This window comes from Eublepharis macularius, chromosome 2 (assembly GCF_028583425.1).
Source record: "Eublepharis macularius isolate TG4126 chromosome 2, MPM_Emac_v1.0, whole genome shotgun sequence".
NCBI classification, from domain to species: Eukaryota; Metazoa; Chordata; class Lepidosauria; order Squamata; family Eublepharidae; genus Eublepharis; species Eublepharis macularius.
Window position 1 is genome coordinate 162,582,479 of NC_072791.1, and position 17,471 is coordinate 162,599,949.

General features: G+C 42.7%; 1 protein-coding gene across 2 annotated transcripts in view; it reads left to right on the forward strand.

Moving 5' to 3' along the window:
- The first annotated feature begins 1,013 nt into the window (after positions 1 to 1,013).
- The window catches only part of PTPN4 (protein tyrosine phosphatase non-receptor type 4), a 220,512-nt gene continuing 204,054 nt past the window's right edge, over positions 1,014 to 17,471 (forward strand). For both annotated transcript variants that reach the window (XM_054970596.1, XM_054970597.1), the window contains exon 1: positions 1,014 to 1,576. The gene's annotated coding sequence lies outside the window, so the exon portion shown is untranslated. The remainder of the gene's footprint in view (positions 1,577 to 17,471) is intronic.

Genomic DNA, 17,471 nt, shown 5'->3' on the forward strand with positions numbered 1-17,471 from the left:
GTTGCAATTTGCCCACCCCTGGTATATACCGTTCTAACAGCACTGAGGAGGCCAAGTAGAGTAGAACAAGGCATCAGCCTTTCATCAGCTTTTTAAAAGTAGATACTAGAGCAAAACTGCATTTTTACCATGCCTTAACTGCAAAGAGAGTGACATGACATGACAGCCTATGCATGTTTATTCAGAAGCAAGTCCAACGGAGTTTATAGCTTACAAATACATCTAAAACTCTTTATCCTAAGTGACTACACCGTAAGTATACTCTGGACATAACCAGTTATTTCCTTCCTTTGGGCAACCTGATTGTTCCTCTTCTGCACTTCAACCTGACATAAGAAAAAAAACTCTGGCAACAAACGTTTTTAAGTGTAACTAAGAAGTTACAGTTAATAGGCAGATATAAGAGCTAACAAAAAAAATCTAATGCTATAAAAAAATCTAATGAAAATAAAAACTGCAAAAAAATTGCTATTCCAACGGTCTTTTTAAAAAAGCACATGAAATCACCAGCAGATGGCACTACGACTCTCAATCAAACTGCCGCCTTCTCTTCCTCCCTACATCTTTTTGAAAGAGCCTCGCGAAATACTGCAAAAAACCACCCTTGGTTGCTCCGAACTAAGGCAAGATTTTGGTGAGGCAGCCTTTACTGCTGTGACGACAGGTCTCCTAAATTTTGCAAACGCTGACATCCGGACTAGCCAATCATTTAGCCAAGAAAAGGAAAGGGGGCGGTCTTTCGAGTGGTCTAACCAATCCCGTCGCGATCCCGGCCAGAAACTAGGCAGCGAAAGAAGAAAGGCGCGGTTTCGGAAGCTCACGGAAACTGGGAAAAGAGAGCCAGTAGAACGCGGGAGTTCTCGCGAGAGTTGCTGCCGCACTTTCCCTGGGTGACTGCGCCGCTGCCATGTTGGTTGCTATGCTGCTGCCTGTCTAAGGGCAGGCGGGAGGGAAGGAAGGAGGGAGGGAGGCTGGCTCTGGGGAGGGGAGAAAGACGGAGGAGGCAGTGGCTGCAAGTCCTCGCCTCCCCCCCCCCACCATAAGCAGAGTCCTGCTGTTTAGCTGCCATCACCCTTCCCCCACTCCTCTGTCCACGGCTGCGGGAGAAGCAAGAGCGACGAGAAAGCCTCATCCGTGGGGTGGTGGGTTGGAGCCAGGCCTTAGAGGGACGCCCCGTCCCCCTCAGAGAGAGGGGCGACTGCTGAACCCTCTTTCCCTCCTTCCCCTTAACTGAAGGGGCTCAGTAGGTGGGGAGGGGGGAAGGTTACATCGCCTGCCCCCCCTCCCCACCTCTGCCCACTGCCCTCGCTTTTCTGTCTGTGGTAGGAATGTGGGGGCACTCCGAGTTGGAAGTGGGGTGTTCGCTTGAACGGCCGTTGGTTTATCCGTTTGTTTGCTAATGTTTGGGGGTTCAAGAACTGAGCTGAATTGTGGTTTTGAACTGGACATTTTTTGGGGAGGAGACCACTCCCCACTTCACACATATACTATTGCCACTTTACCCTTCGTCCTCACTCACTACCCTTGGGGGTTCGTCCACCATCATCCTCTGGAAGGACGTGGCTGTTATATGAAGGTAAGAAAAGATTTATATATGTATGTATTAAAAATTAAGGTGGTTTGGTTAAAATGGGTGTGAGAGGAAGGACACCCAATAAGATTGTTGCATAGTTCTGGTGTAAAACGAGTGACATCACTAAGGTAAGGATGTGGAGTCAAAGTACTTGCTCACCCTCCTGCATTGCTCTGAGTCTGTGTGGAGCTACCACAGTAAATGTGGGGATGCTAAAGTAGATCTGAGGGTTGCCTGGTCAGAATTATCCAGAGTATTAATGGGGGCTGGTGGTTTGGAGTTGTGGATTTGTTGAAATATGATATACAGTGATTCTTAAAAACAAAGTGTCTGTTATAAAAAGGAAGCTAAACGGAAGGCATAGTAAATGATATTTTAAGTCAGACAGTTTTTCTCAGTCCAGTATTGGTTTGTCAGAATATCTGAAAGGGTTCTCAAGTTAGTTAGGAAGTACCCCTGCTTCAGTGAAGTAGCTGTATTTATAGTCTCTACCTACAGCTAACATTTGTGTAAATGATTTCTGAAATTTAAAGATTGAGAGAATGCCTGTTTCCTAGTGTATTGTGTTGTGGTTTTGTCCTGTTATGTGAGTTGAAGAAGCAGCAGGATTACGTTATTTGGGCGGGGGGGGGGGGTAGAGAAAAGAGAAAAACAGGCTACCTGAAGGTGTGAAAAGGGCCCAAACTAGGTTTAGTGCTTGCAACTAGACATGTTTGAAGAAAAGCTTTGCTGCCAGCTGGGAATAGGCTGCCAAGGTTTGCAGATGGCTTCTGAGATCAAAAGGTTGAATATCAATGCTGCTTTCCATGCTATATATAATGTTTAAAAAGCTTTGTATGTCAAATAATCCGACAAAGCAAAAGTAGCAGTTTTTTTTTAAGATTAGGGGTTCTGCAGCATGTTCTGAGAGCCTAAAACCAGGCAAGAGTTATATTGCGTTGTATTTTCAAAGTGTACATGCCATTGTATATAATCTGAATTTATGTTGGATGTGGCAGCATAACTGAGGATGCAAATGTGTCTGTCAGTATGATGATCATTTCCATAACTGCACACATGCATTGGATATGCACAGTGGTAATTTTGACAGCTAAGAGCTTGTTGTAAAGAAGCACTGGAGTTTTGTGTAATGATGTGGTTCTACATCACTGTTAACCTTAATCAAACTCATTTTGATAACTAGATCTACATTGGTCGGGTTTTCTATGTAGACAGGAAAAGTCTTAATTGTAGGTAGAAATTAGTATAGAAAAGACTTTAAGATGAAGGGGTTTATAATTTGTGTTAGCTTTCCTTACACCTGCTGAATGCTCATTTGGATATTACGTTGTTACCTGCAAAGGAGAGAGCTATTCATGAAAGCACGTTTTATATCAAGATTACAGGTGTTTACAAATATTGCTAAATAGTGTTTATAGAGAAATAAACATTACAGGATTTTTAAATGCTTTGTTAAGATAAGAAGCAAATTGATTAGTTTCAAGCAGTGGGATAACTCCAGCTTGTGAAAATTGTAATTTAAACTAATTTTTTCCATATGTTTTCTTTCTCATGATTTTTCTGAATACAGGAGACTGTAGTAGGTATTTTTTAATGATTTGCCGTTGAATAAGAACTGCTGTATGATCCAGGACTCTGTGTTTTCTAATAACACTGTGTGTTTATAAGCTTAATCTTTATTGCATTACAATAGTATGATTTTATCTTAGATTAGATTTTTATAAAATAAGGTAATGCTTGTGCAGTGTGACATGGCCTTACCAAGATACATTGCTGAAAGATAAAATACTACAGTGACAACTTTTGAGACTGAAAGTGTAATAAAAGAAAAAAAAGTGTAATAAAAGAGAGTCTAAATGAGAAAAGCAGACAATAAATAATATAAAAATAAAATAAACAGAAAACCTAATATAATTGTTTTAACAGTCCTTATAATACAGTTTTGTACTTACAATATTGCATAGTACCATAAATGCTGATTTTATGTTTGTGAGTGTATACACACACGCCGAAAGAGAAAAATAATTGCATTCCACAAAGTTCAAGTTTAGCTCTGTTTAACTTCATCTGAACACCTGAACTAATGCTGCTGTCCTGGGTCTTGTCTGAATGTTTAGAATTGGCTGTGGTTAACTATTGCACATGTACAGTGTTGCTAACTAACATATCCTGCTAGCCTTGCAAAAATGTTATGATGTCAGTGATGAGAATCAGTATGGTAGTTAGAATGTTAGCCAGAGATCTGGAAAACTCTTAGCAGTGTATTGCCCCAATCCTAACCCTCTAGCTTGTGTCCAATAAGGAGTGGTGTAAATGAGCTGATACGTTTTGAATTTTGAGGGGTCCCACAGTGCATTGCTGCGGGACCCCTGAGTCTCCCTATATACTCCAGCTGTATACTCCAGCACTAGTGTCACAGATCTCTAGATTATGATGTGGAATTACTGTGGAAATAATTGCATAGACTTGCGCATTGTGTGCTTAAGGGGATGCTGGATTTGGAATCCCAGTGGCTTAAAGCCAAATGCTCCAATTGAGGGAGCTGTGGTTAAATGTTAGCAAAGCCACACATGGGAGCTTTTGTCTTCTGGCTTCCATTGGATTCCATTGGCTTTTGGGGGCTTTTGGTCTTCTGACATCATTAGCCTACCTTAAAAACTGTTTCTAAAATATCATCTCCTGAAATAGCAGCACTCTAGTATTTGTGTATGTGAGTGTGTGTGGCTCATTCCCTACTTTCATTTTTTTTACATTCAAGTGTTATTGTCAGTTTATCAAATTATTATTTAAACATTAATTTATTGCTGTAAGATATTTTCCCTATTGTGCTCCTCTTTTTTATTTCAAGTTCCTACCCCCAGATTTCTTAGAGGGTTTTTTCACTTGAAAGTCTTATTTTCAAGTATATACATAAAATACAGGCATGGGTCAAAGGCAGAGTACCTGCTTTGCATGCAGAAGGTCTCAGGTTCCATTCCCAGCATCTCCAGTTAAAAGGATAAGGCGCCAGGTGACATGAAAAACCTCTGTCTGAGACCCTGGAGAATGGTTATCTGTCTGAATAGACAATACCAAAGTTAATAAACTGATTTGATTTGGAATAATGCTGCTTCATGTGTAACCTGCCCTGGAAATATTTTCTGCAGGCATTCTGTTTTGGGAGATGAGCTTCATTATTTAAACAGTTAAATGTCACTTGACTTAGTATATAGATCTGGTTATATGTCAGGAGGACATCCTGGGTTAGGCCACACTAATTTTTTATTTGCTATAAAGCTGTTAGGCCATTTAAATAGGAGACTGGAATCTGTGTAACGTATGTTACATGGGAGAGTTGACCATAGGTTGGCAACCTGCAGCTTTACTTGGGGCTGCCCTTAAAGACAGCTTGGAAGCGAATTGGTGCAAAGTACAGTAGCTCATCTTTTAACTAGGGCACATTGTTTTCAACACACTACGCTGATCTTTAGAGTGTTTGTATTAACTGCTGATACATATCTGGATTCAGCGTAAGATGCTGGCTTTAACTTTTGCAGCCTTGTATAGCCTGGGACCACATATCTACAAGACTGCCTCTCTATGTATGAATCTGTTGGCTAGCATCATTTATCAGGTCAACTTTTTCTTTCAGTCCTCGTTTTTACAGTGTTTAGGATGGTAGCAGCCCATGGATAGCTCTAGAATAGTCTATTGGCCACCCTGCTTCCCATCTACAGGGTATGTAAGATAGTCCTGTTCACAGGGACTTCTGGCTAGGTTGTCTGCTGATTATTTTTTGACTGCTGGGGGATACAATTTAATTGGTTTTAAAATGGTTATTAATAGTATTGTATCTATATTGCATTTTCAATCTGTAACTATGATAGTCTGGACCAGAGGTCTCCAATGTGGCACCCATGGGCACCACACCATCTTCCTGTTTTTTAGAAAGTAGGTGGTCAGGTGAGGCCCTTGCCCGGCAGGGCTTCAGATTGGCCACTGGAGATCTCACTGGCTGTGCAGAGTTGTTTCTGCAGCAGTTGCCACCATAGTATTTGTTTTATTCTTTCTCACTCATCTTTCCCAATATTTTTTAAAAATTACCCTTCTTCCTTGCACTTGGGCTTCCTCTGTGTGCGTGTGTGTGTGTGTGTGTATGTGTGAGTTTGCATCTTATGGTGGCCATTTTGTGACCCAAAGGCTCAAAAAGATTGGGGACCCCTGGTATGGACCACTTTTCTATGTAAACTACTTAAAGCTCACATTCTTTGTGGAGGGGAAGTGCTATAGTAGTATTAAACATACAGCAAAGATATTATTTTTTTAATTATTTATTATTTTATCGTTATTATATTCCACCCTCCCCGCAAGCAGGCTCAGGGAGGATAACAGCATTAAAACATTTAAAAGCATTGTACAAAAATATTAAAAAATAGCACAAATATGTAGCATATTTGAAACATTAAGAGTGGTCTGTGTGCCTGGCAGTTGCCTACAGTTAGGCTAGCATTCCTGCTTGACTCATGCAGAAATTAGAGAGAAAACATCATTAAGGCACTGGAGTGGCATTATCAGTTACTTTGGATCTGTGTAACTCCTGAAAGACTGTCATTATGTTAGCAGATAATGATTTGGCATTCAGAATCTTGGAACGACACTGGGAATGGGGATAAACTGGAGTTGTGTATACATATTTTGTCAGTGTTTTCTATGCATCAAAAGGCTGCAAATCTTAAGGCAGCTTTTTATGTACTATGTGTTAAAGTGTAAATATAAGAGATTTTAAACATGTATTTGAAAGTATGACTACAAAAAGCGTATTTCATAGCTAGAGTAATCAAGGAACTACAACTGGTAGCAGCTTTCTGCTGTGTACTTGGTGAGTCGGCAGGCTTTGTTGCTGTGTAATTTATGGAGTGGTCCATAGCTAAAAGGGTCTAAGCCATTAGTACTCTGAACTCTATAGAAGTGGTGTACATTTTTATATAAAATTAAAGCATGGCTTAAAGTCTCAGTTACAAAAAAACAGCTATTAATCATCTTGCAATCTTTCTACCTTGCAGGAACTCAAGGTGATTTAGAATATAAATAAAATAACTATCATAAAATAAATAAAAACAAAGTTTAAAAGCACAGTTAAAGACTGCTAATAAACGTAGAAACAAAGTTAATTAAAACAGCCACCTCCTGAAGAGTGACAGTGAGGGGTCTAGAATTTAAAAAGGTTGGAAGTATAAAGGTGTTAAAATAGTTCAGAAAACTCAAAAGTTCTGTTTTGATTTCATTCTAGAACCATACAAATAGTCCTATGAGTAACAAAATTTGAAAATTAAAACTAGCAACAAGGCCCGTTGTGGGAAAAAATACAACAGGCTCTAGAAAGGGGAGGGCAGGCAGGCAGGCATTCCCTCCTTTTCCATCACTGACCCCTGCTGGATGAAGGCGGGTTGGCGGGCATGCCAACTCTGCACCTGATCCTGGCCGAGTGAAGGGGGGTAGGCATTGCCACCTGCTCTGCGCCTGGTCCCGGACGGGTGAATGGAGGGCAGATATTGCCTCCTGCTCTGCACCTCATCCCGGCTGAGTGAAAAGGGGTGGGCATTGCCACCTGCTCCACTCCTTGATCCTGGCTGGGTGAAGCAGAGGTGGGCATTGCCACCTGCTCCACTCCTGATCCTGGCTGGATGGAGAAGGGATGGGCATTGTCTCCTAATCTGCGCCTGATGCCAGCTGGGTGAAGCTGGGTGGCATTGTCACCTGCTCTGCTCCTGATACCAGCTGGGTGAAGGTGGGGGGGGGGCGGGCATTGCCACCTGCTCCCCCCTGATCCCAGCTGGATGACAGTGGCGGGCAGGCATTGCCACCTGCTTTGCTCCTCATCCCTGCTGGGTAAAGGCAGAGGGCTGGTATTGCCCCCTGCTCCACACCTGATTCCAGCTGGGTAAAGGATGGGCGTGCATTGCCACCTGCTCTGCACCTGATCTCAGCTGGGAGAATGGGGAGCAAGCATTGCCACCTGTTCCACTCCTGATCCCAGCTGGGTGAAGGTGAGGGGCAGGCATTGCCACCTACTCCCCTCCTGATCCCAGCTGTGTGAAGGCAGGGAGTGAGTATTGCCGCCTGCTTCATGTCTGATCCCAGCTTGGGCTTCCCACCGTGGCACGCTCTCAGGAGGTCTGGCTGCCTCATCTGGCTTCCCTCCACGGCAGTGCCCTCTGGTGGCACACCAGGGTAGGAAGTGAGTTGTCTTGAATATGCTTACCTTTTATATAATAGGATAAGTGACAACCACAAGAGACAAAAAAATACATTAAAATGTTGCTTGAATTATATATCATGATCAAGGAAGTATTTTCTTAATTATTAATGCATGTGCATAGATTTTTACTTCTGCAGTGTAGAGGACACCTCATTTCCACCTTTGCTGTCAGATGAGATGACCCAGTTAATCATGCAGTTGAAAAGATTACCACACTTATCCCTTGTCTGATCAATGTTAGACTGTTGCAATTTGCTTTGTATGGCTGAAGAAGTTTCAGTTAAGTTGCTTGCTAGTGTTTTTTTAAACAGGGAATATATTTTATTTTGTATCTTTCTCCTGTGGTCCTGGAGTGGGGCAGTCAAGACCTTTGGGTAGCTCCTCCTCTGTCTCTTGTGCAGGGTCCAACGAAACTTGTGATCCTTGGGGGAGGGGCTCCCAGGCTCTCCAGTTTTTTCCACCCCTGCTCAGCAGGGGACGTGAAGTTCCTTTGCTCTGTGGAGCAGTGATCCTTTCAGGCACTGAAAAGTGCAGCGAGGCATGGGCTCGCCAGGGAAAAGGAAGGACGCATTCCTCCTCCCCCCGATCCAGCTTACTGTCGGTGGTACAAAAGCTGCGGAGGCGAGCCACAAAGCCGACGATCCTAGTTAGCTAGGACCCGGCTTCTGTAGAGGCACAGAAGGAGTGGCTAGAAATGCTGTGGCACTGAAAAATTGAAAGGAAGCCCAGCGAGGCTCCTATACGGTGGAGGCCTCATAAATCGTGCCAGGACGTAAGTAGAGCTTACAGCCCCCACGGAGAGGTTTCTGATCCTCAAGGAAGCGGAAAGGGGGGTCCCATGGAGGGCCGTTTGAGCTGGGCTTGAGAGTGGAGACGGCCTCGGGGTTAAATAGCGGGGCATGGAAGTAGCCTATGGGTTGTATAAGTTCCCTGGGCGCCGTGAGTCTTTCTTAATCGTCAGTAGGGAGAAAGCTTCCCTCAGTGCTGGACTCCTGAGCCCTTCGGTTTAAGGGGTATATAGGGGCATTAAAGGCTCGGCTGTGCTCATGCTTACTTTCGCTTTTAGGTGGGAAGATTTTGGCAGGAATGGCTTCAGAGGCCGACACAGCTGATCCTAAAGTGACTGAGCCAACCCTGAGTGGCATGGAGTCCCCAAAGCGGCCAAGTTACTCACACTCTGACCAAGGGAAAAGCCTAGGGAGTAGTGACCCTGATCTAGCAGGTCCAGAGGCAAAAGCAAACATTTTGGCTTGGCTGCAAGCAGAGATCAAAATAGGGCTGGACAATGCAATAAAAGATCTTAGAGTGCAGTTAGCCCCCCAGAGGAAAGACAAACAACAGCCAAGTAACTCTAAAGGGAAAAGGCACGCAGAAACCACTGCCCAAAATAAACCTAAAAAGAAGAGATGGGGGAGTGGGAAGATGAGGACTCCAGTGACTCAGATGAGTCCCAAGGGGGTTCAGAAACTCAGATGAGTCCCAAGGGGGGTCAGAAACGTCCCATCAAACCATCAAATAAGGACCTGAAGTACAAAGGAAGATACTCCTTTCAAGACTTCAAAAGATCAGCCAGGCAGAATACTGACAGACCGTTCAAGGGCAGGTGGCAAGTCAAACCAAGATCTGACACAACAGACTTTTCACCTTTAGGAAGTCAGCCTCCCAAACCAAAGGCCAAAAGAAAAGTGGCCAAGCATGACTATCTGTGTCACCGGGAGGCTGGACACATTGGGGGGGGGGTCTACAGGACTTTGTGCCCCAGTGGAGACAGACTGTGTCAGACAAATGGGTGCTGGAAACAGTGTCCAAGGAATTGGAATTTGAGAAGTGTCCAAGGAATTTGGAATTTGAGAAGGTTCCAGACAGACGCTTTACCCAAGTGTTTCGGAACCAATCGCAGCAGAAACATCTGAAGATAAAAGAGGCCATCAAGCACCTGCTACAGATCAAGGCGATAGAACCGGCACCAACACAATTCAGGAGACAGGATGTGTACTTGATCTTCTTCATTGTCCTGAAGAAGAACGGGAACGTCAGGGCCATATTGGACCTGAACCTCCACAAAAGATCCAGGAGGTTCAAAATGGAAACGATGAAATCCACCACAGGGGCCATACAGCAAGGGGACTTTTTAGCCTGCATAGATCTGTCAGAGGCCTACTTACACATCCCTATACAGTCTTCACACAGGAAGTACCTACGTTTCACCTACGACGTGGAGCACTCCCAGTACAGGGCTCTCCCCTTCAGCCTGAAATCCTCACGAGGGTATTTATGAAAGTGTTCATAACTCTTGTGGCCTTAGAGTCCAAGGAATAGCCCTGTCACCTTACTTGGACGATATCTTGATAAAGGCCCCATCCCTACACTCGGCACAGAGGACGGTGTCGCTGACGATAGATTGCCTGGAGGGGCATGGTTTTGTTATCAACCGACAAAAGAGCATTATGTCTCCAATGCAGAGAATTGTCCAGTTGGGGGTGATAGTGGATACATTGCTGGACAAGGCTTTCGTGTCCCCAGAGAAACAACAGAAAATCCTTTCTTCGGTAAAAGCCATCCAATCAGGAAAGCTGGTAGAGATAATGCAACTAGCCAAGCTGCAGGGCATGATGGTGTCCTGTTAGGATACACTCCAGTGGGCCAGATTCCACACCAGACAGTTAAAGAGGTTTTTGCGGCCGTACCAACGGATCATAACCCACAGGTGGCTCAAGCTAGTGGAGATTCCTCAGACATTGTCCAGGGAACTGAGCTGGTGGCTGGATCTGAGCAAGTTCACGGAAGGATTACTGCTCAGGGAACCGAAAAGGACATCAATGACAACAGATGCAAGCCTGATAGGGTGGGGAGCCCACACAAAAGACAAGATGGCACAGGGAGAGTGGCTTCCCAGAGAGCGAGAAGCCAGCATAAACCTCCTGGAGCTCAAAGCTATAAGGAATGGACTCTTAGAGTTTGAGGACTACCTAAAAGACAATCACATTGTGGTACACACCAACAACATGACGGCAAAGGCCTACGTAAACAAGCAGGGAGGCAGCAAGTCCAGAATTCTGAACAGAGAGGCAGAAGAGATTTTTCTCTGGGCAGAAGTGAACTTGAGATCGATAAAAGCAAGTCATATTTCAGGACAACAGAACATACTGGCGGACTGGCTGAGTCGGAACAGAGTGGGCCAGTCCAAATGGACATTGAACAAACAGGTATTTTTACAAATATATCAAAAGTTTGGCATGCCAGAAGTGGACCTCTTTGCCTCCATAAGGAACAGACAAGTTCCAAAATTCTTCTCAAGACACAGAGATCCAGAGGCGATGGAGTAGATGCGCTGTCTCAGGATTGGCCGTGAAGTCTTCTCTATGCATTCCCTCCACTGAAGATAATACACAGAGTAATACAGAGAATCGTGGATCAGAAGGCGGATGTATCTGATCACCCCCTTCTGGCCTCAGAGACCCTGGTTCCAAGACCTCAAGAGGATGTCCTGTTCGAAACCATGGACACTTCCATGCAAGGAGGATCTGCTGACGCAAGGGAAGATTTGGCATCCAAATCCGACATCCCTAAGGCTGATGGCTTGGCGGTTGAACACTACCAACTTAGGGATTTAGGATATTCCGAGAGGGTGATTTCTACAATGCTGACCTCAAGGAAGGGTTCTACCAATGGGAGTTATAATAAGACATGGCAACTGTTTGCCGAATGGTGTGACAAAAAAGGACGGAACCTTATGTCTGTATCCGTGAGACAGAGTCTCCTATTCCTACAAGATGGTTTAGACAAAGGACTTAGCACCAGCGCTCTGAAAAGATACCAACTGAGTCTTTTTTACACTCTTCAATTTGTGTAATATTTCTGAACTGAAAGTTAGAGTAAGGGTTCCCAACCTTTTTGAACCTTATCAGCACCGTTGGAATGCTGACACAGGGAGGTGGGCACAAGTATAGAATGGCTGCCTTGATAAGTGGTGCCAACTGCAAAATGGCTGCTATGGGGGATGGAGCCAGATGCACGCACAGAGGAAGTTCAACTGCAGGGGAGAAGAGGGGTAATTTAAAAATATACATATATTGAAAAGAGGAGTGAATGAAATGAAACTTGTGGTGCTATGGTGCCAGCTGCCACTAAAGCAATGTTATTTTTATCTGCACGGTCAATCAAGTTTAGACTGGCTAGTCAAAAGCCATGTTGGACAAGAGTCCACCCACTTTTTGAAAGTGATGGGCATCAGATGAGGTGTTGATGTGCACCATGTTGGGGACCACTGATTTAGAGGATGAATATAATAACATACCTATTTCCCCGTACCATGTCAGCAATATATCTAATTCTCAGCATGGCCAAATCATAAATTAAATTTGAAGATTAGAGCCATGAACAGACAAACTAGATGTTTCTGTAAACTTCAAAAAGGTCCCAGGTTTGCAGAATAATTTGAAATCTTAACAAAATAAGATGCCTCCTGCAAGACTTTGTGGGCCCCCTCTCTTCTAAAATCCATTTTCTTTAATGATTTTTAAAGAAAAATATAAAGGATGACATAATTTTGTCTGTTTTTCAAAATTGTTTTTTATTGAGCTCAACATGGATGGGAAGCACATACAAATGCAAAATATTAAATTTTAAAAATATTAAAAATATTACAACTGGAAATTGTTATGGTTCAAAAAATAGTTCTTTGACCCCACTTTCTCAAATGTCAATCTTCCCTTTTCCTATGTCTTTGTTGTTACTGTGTACATGTGTTTCCAAGATACGTCTGTGTGATTATGGTCTCATTTCTCAGTTGGTGTCTACATTTATGGACCTCTTCAGTTATTGACTATTGGATGGGGAATTAGTATGCTGTGAAGTATTGTTTTGTTAACTTAACTTTATAAAATATCCTTGGGGAGCAAGTTCCAGAGTTGTGGTGCTGTGACGGAGAATGCCCTCTTTTGGGTTGCTACTTGCCTAATTTCACCTGCAGCAGGGCCTCTGAAGATGTCTGCAGTGATCGGGTAGGTTCATAAGGCAGTGAACAGTCCTTCAGGTACGTTGATTCCAAACTGTGTAGGACTTTAAAGGTCAACACCAGCACCTTGAATTGTGCCCAGCAACAAATTGGGAGTCCGTGTAGATGGCCCAATATGGTCCATATGACCCACTCCAGTTAACTCCCTGACTGCAGTATTATGAACCATTTTTAAAATAAGTCCAACTGCAGGTCATCTATATACCATATGTTCAAATATAGATGAAGTTGTAAGGTCTTCCATCCATAGAATTATTGGAGGTGAGTGGGCATTTATCTCTCCAATGTGGTAATATACATCTTTCAGCTACGGTAAGGGTATGGAGGATTGACTTTTGCTGATCAGTTAGATTCCAGGATACAGGTAGGCAATTTAAAAGTACACATACATCCTCAAGGATCAGTGGGTATTCTAATACAAAATTAATGAGTAATAGCTTCCTCCCAAAAAGGTCAAATCAACTGGACATTACTGGAGCATATACTTAAGATATGTCTCCTGTAAACTACAGCACCAGCAATTACATACTATATTCAGTTCTTTATTGTGAAGGTGCTGTGTTGTCCAATATACCCTAAACATAATTTTTTGCTCAATATGTTGCAGCTTAAGATCTTTAGAAGTAACTGGTATAGCATTTAAGGCCTTATCCTATTGCTTTGGCAGAACTGGGCGATCTAAGTCTTTATTCCATTTGTTCCTAGGAGTCTGGGTATCATTTATTAATCAACAGCAAATATTTATAAGCAAATATTGCAGATTTTCCTTTTTGAATAGATTCCACATTTCCAAAAGTGGAGGAGATACTGAAATACTCAGTGCTGCAGGTACCAACAAATGTAGTTGTAAATATTGCCAGTCAGCAAAAGTTGACAAATCATGTCTAGACTGTAGCTGAGAAAATGGCAGAAACTCACCATCATAACCTATCAGTTGATCCAAAGTAAAAATCCCCGTTTGTCCAAACCTTCCATATAAAATATTTCCTCCCAAATTTGGATTGGCCTCAATGTTAATTTGGTGTGTGAAAATGGGTCAAATTGATATTGTCAAGACATAATGTGCCAAGAGGACCACAATGTGTTGCAGGAGGAGCGCAGTCCAATTTAACATGAGTTAATGCACTCCATTTAAGGAGGACCAAACGAGAAGCCTCCAAAAGGGCCCAAGATGGGGAATCCACCTGGGAAGAGCAGTCTCAGTAATTAGTACAAGTTGACAGATATGCCTGATGATACAAACTCAGATCAGGAAAGCCAAATCCTCCTTCATTACATGGAAGTTGTATCCTCTTTAGAGAAATCCAGGGTAGTAGGAAGCCCCACATAAATTTCTGAAACGAAGTATTAATTTTATGAATACACCTGCAAGATATATGTATTTATTTATGTTAATGTAAGTCTTCCTTTCTCACTTAGACTCAAGGCGGATTACACAGTGTGAGTTAGTACAGTCAGTTTCAAGGACTTTTCAATAAAGAGTTGTAATAAGATATGTAAATGAAAATTCACAAAGATTTAAAACCAGCGGAAATCCAATACAGAATTGAAGTACTGCTGAAACAGAGCAAAAGTAATTCTGACATGTTAAACAAAATAGAACTACCCAGTAGAATGATACTTTAAAGCAACAGATAGTACATATATACTGTCGAAGGCTTTCACGGCCGGAGAATGATGGTTGTTGTGGGTTTTCCGGGCTGTATTGCCGTGGTCTTGGCATTGTAGTTCCTGACGTTTTGCCAGCAGCTGTGGCTGCCATCTTCAGAGGTGTAGCACCAAAAGACAGAGATCTCACACTGTGACACAGAGATCTCTGTCTTTTGGTGCTACACCTCTGAAGATGCCAGCCACAGCTGCTGGCGAAACATCAGGAACTACAATGCCAAGACCACGGCAATACAGCCCGTAAAACCCACAACAACCATAGATAGTACATAGATGCACATAGTAGTAAAAGTCTATGGTCCCTATCTCTAAACTGATGGAGATCTTTGGGACCACTTCCTTACAGTACAGTTTTGAGTCCAAAAGCCTCTTGAATAATTCAGTTTTGTATTGTTTGCAAAAAACCAGGACAGTGAGTGCTTTGCTACCTCTTCAGGTAGGCTGTTCCGTAACGTGCATGCAGAAGGCTCTGTTCAGATGAGTGAAGCTAGGGAGAGAGGCAATCCAGTAGATATGCCAGACCAAGGCCGTGAAGAGCTTTGTATGTGATAGCCAATACCTTAAATTGAGCCTGGTAACTGATGATAGCTAATGGAGTGACTGCAGAATGGGAGTAATATTCACACACTTCGTAACTCCTGATAATAATTGAGATGCAGCATTTTGCACCAAGTACAGTCTCTGAGTTAGCTTATAGAGGAGTCATATGTACAGAGCATTACAGTACTCAAGTCTCAATGTTACCATAGCATGGATCCAGGTGGCCACATTGGCTGTGTTGAGGTACAGGGCCATCTTCCAAGCTAGACAGAAATTTCAGAAAGCATTATTTGCAGCTGCCTTAACTTGCTTTTCTAGTAGAAATGCTGTATCCAGTATAATCCCTAGGCTATAAGTAAGTAATGATACCTGGTTACCATCGACAATGTCCATTATCAATTATGTGATGTATTCTCTCTCTATGGCATCAATTCATATTTTGTCCAATTGAATAATTAGTTAAATCATCAGAAGTATTAATCAGGTTCATTAATATTGGAATGGAAGACTGAGGTTCTGAAATAATAAAAGATCATCTGCATATAAGGTAACTTTAAGTTGTAGAGAGTTATGTACATAGCCACGAGTATTATTATTATGCCTAATGACACAAGACAGGGGTTCCATACAGCTCAAAAATGAGAAGAGAAAGGAATGGTACAGAACAAACACCATTAGTTAGTGCTCTAGATCTAAAAGCTAAATAAAGAATTCTAATCCAAAACTTCATCAGGAAAACTGAATTTGGTCAATGTGGCAAAAATAATTTTCCAATAAATTTTGTCAAAAGCTTTTTCAGTGTCAAGTGAGAGAATAGCAACTTGATCAGACCTCGTAGTATTTAATAATTCTGCACCAATTAAAGTTTCCAAACACTTCTCAAAGACCGACAGACCCACATAGAGCACATTGCAGTAATCTAATCTAGATGTAACCAGGGCATGGACTACAGTGACCAGATCTTTTTAGCCAGGAAAGGCTGCAGCTGGGAAACCAGCTGAAGCTAATAAAAGGCACTCCTGGCCCCAACTGTCACCTGCTTATCCAACAGTAGGCCTGGGTCCACATGTATCCCCAGACTGTGACCTATTCCTTCAAGGGGAGTGCATCCCAATCTAGAGCAGGTGACACTGTAAATCCCAGATCAGACCTTCTGAATCTGCTCACCAATAGAAGTTCTGTCTTGTCAGGATTAAGCTTATTGGCCTGCATCCACTCCAAAAGTGCCTCTAGAAAATGGTTCAGAGTTTCTACAGCCTCCCTGGGATCAGCCAGAAGTACAAGATAGAGCTGAGTGTCAGCTGTGTATTGGTGGAGACAGCCCAGTATAAATCTCCAAACAACATCACCTAGAGGTTTCATGTTGATGTTAAAGAGCATAGGGGATAAGATGTAACTTTGCAGGACTCCACAGTCCAAAAGTTGAGCAGCCCTCCAGCACCACTATCCTTCAGGTAGGACTGGTACCACCATAGCACAATGCAGTGTTTTGATTAAATGGACCAAGTATATTTGGCTATACATCATTACCCTGTGTGAGTTGTGATGAGAACATCTGTGAGGTTTTATTAAAATTGGGGTGCCACAAGAGCAGCCCACTTTTGCCTGTGCCTGATTTATTTTTATTTCACAGATAGAAAAGATGGTTTTTCCTGCCTCTTGATTTGCTTATTGAGTCCAAAACATTTCTTTTTCAAGCTTTCTAAATCTTAAGATTCAAAGTGGGTGACTTTCAAAAACATTTATGTATTCCATAATCCATAACTGCTGTATATTTTTTTTAAAATTATTTTTTTATTTTATTAATGTAAAAAAAGCAAACAGAACCTCTGAGAGGGGGCGGGGAAGAAAGAAAACAGCGCTGGCTACAAAAGCACTGTTGGTAAATCTATACATAGGTATCTATAAAAGATTTCCAAATATCTAAAAATAAGTATATGCACAGTTGCCTTCTATATAAGACACGTTCAAATGTCAATAAGTTTATAAAGTTTTCAATCCAGTGATTTACAGGGGGTAGACTGTTGTCTTTCCAGTGTTGAAGTACAAGTCTTTTAGCAACTGTAAGGGCACAGAGGGTCCATTTCCATTGACCATTGGTTAGATTCCAAGAGACAGGCAAGTAGTTTAACAATGTGTTAACATCCTCTAAAATAAATGAGTTCTCCCTCTAAGGCGGAGGACATCTTGGGTGATTCTGAAGACAGCTTCCTAGATGACAGAGAGGAATGCTCCCCAGTATTCGCATCGAATGTGATGGGGATTGATGAATCTGGTGCTGACATGCCTCCCGGTTTGTATGTGCTCCCGGCAACAAGTTGGCAACAACATGCCTCCGTGGCTTGTGCGGTCTCCTGGCTATAAGTTGGCCTCAGAGCCACAAAAGAGCTTCAAACAGTCTGCCCCACCGAGCAGGAGCTGGAAGCAACTACACA